The sequence below is a fragment of the Sinocyclocheilus rhinocerous genome, unplaced genomic scaffold, assembly GCF_001515625.1.
Source record: "Sinocyclocheilus rhinocerous isolate Xijiao unplaced genomic scaffold, SAMN03320098_v1.1 scaffold21399, whole genome shotgun sequence".
In the NCBI taxonomy this organism is placed as follows: Eukaryota; Metazoa; Chordata; class Actinopteri; order Cypriniformes; family Cyprinidae; genus Sinocyclocheilus; species Sinocyclocheilus rhinocerous.
Window position 1 is genome coordinate 577 of NW_015631390.1, and position 1484 is coordinate 2060.

General features: G+C 48.8%; 1 non-coding gene across 1 annotated transcript; it reads right to left on the reverse strand.

Moving 5' to 3' along the window:
• Window positions 1–1166: 1166 nt before the first annotated feature.
• trnag-ucc (transfer RNA glycine (anticodon UCC)) lies at window positions 1167–1238 on the reverse strand. The gene has a single exon. It is a non-coding gene; the product is annotated as a tRNA-Gly (tRNA).
• Window positions 1239–1484: the final 246 nt, after the last annotated feature.

Sequence of the window (1484 nt, forward strand, 5' to 3'; positions counted from 1 at the left end):
TGGCCGGGAATCAAACCCGGGTCAACTGTTTGGAAGGCAGCTATGCTCACCACTATATGGTGTAAGGGCTGGGTCAGTGTAAGAAAAAGCCACGCATTGTTTAGTGATGAAAGTGCAGTGGCGTTGGCTGGGGGTGAACTCACACATGCACAACTACTACTTGTTAGTATAGTGGACAGTATCTCTGCTTGTCACGCGGTAGACCGGGGTTCGATTCCCCGACGGGGGGAGATATTGTTTTTCTGCTACCGAACGACACATCCAAAAGTTTTTAGTGCAGCCAGAGGTTACAGAAGGAGTTCTTCTTTGACTTCAGCCCAAACCAAAGGAAATGCGTTGGCCGGGAATCAAACCCGGGTCAACTGCTTGGAAGGTAGCTATGCTCACCACTATACCACCAAGGTAGGTGGATGACATCGGCTTGCATGGTCAGTAAGAACGCTCAATGCACATGAGTCGCAGATAGGGCTAGAGGATCTGATGCGATCAATGTTTGGGCCCGGCACTAAAGAGAGCAAGTCCAGGGTTTTGGATCCCGTCACATACAAGAAAGCGGTGGCTTTTTCATGCAGGTAAATAAATACGACGCGGTGAAGCAGGATCCGCAAAAGCTGCAAATACAGAAGGTGACCAGTTGCGCAACCTCCCACCGCATGTTGGCATTCTGCCAAATTTACTCTTTTCTTGACATTCCAGTGTAGCTCTGCTGTCATCAGAGCCTCCAAAAGTACAGATTACTCGCAAAAAGTTCCCCTCCACGGAAATCTTTAGTAAAAGGCGAAAGATTTATGCAATAATGAAGAGAAACTCGAGCTGTGTAAATAAATCCCTGTAATGTGTAGCATTCCAAAAGGTAAACGAATTCAGGTGATGATGGGTCCATCCGGTATTTTATGGTGTAAGGGCTGGGTCAGCGTAAGAAAGAGCCACGCATTGTTTAGTGATGTCGGTGCAGTGGTGTTGGCTGTGGGCGAACTAGTACATGCACATCTCCTCGTTAGTGTAGTGGACAGTATCTCCGCCTGTCACACGGAAGACCGGGGTTCGATTCCCAGACGGGGATATATATTGTTTTTCTGCTACCGAACGACACATCCAAAAGGTTTTGGTGCAACCAGAGGTTACAGAAGGAGTTCTGCTTTGACTTCAGCCCAACCCAAAGGAAATGCGTTGGCCGGGAATCGAACCCGGGTCAACTGCTCGGAAGGCAGCTATGCTCACCACTATACCACCAACGCAGGTGAACGACACTGGCTTGCACGGTCAATAAGAACGCTCAATGCACATGAGTCGCAGATAGGGCTAGAGGAGATGATGCGATCTATGTTTTTGGCCCGGCACTAAAGATAGCAAGTCCAGGGTTTGGATCCCGTCACGTACAAAAAAGCGCTGACTTTCCATGCTGGTTACATAAATGTGACACCGCAAAAGCTGCAAATACAGAAGGTGACCAGTTGCGCATCCTCCCACCGCATGTTGGCAGT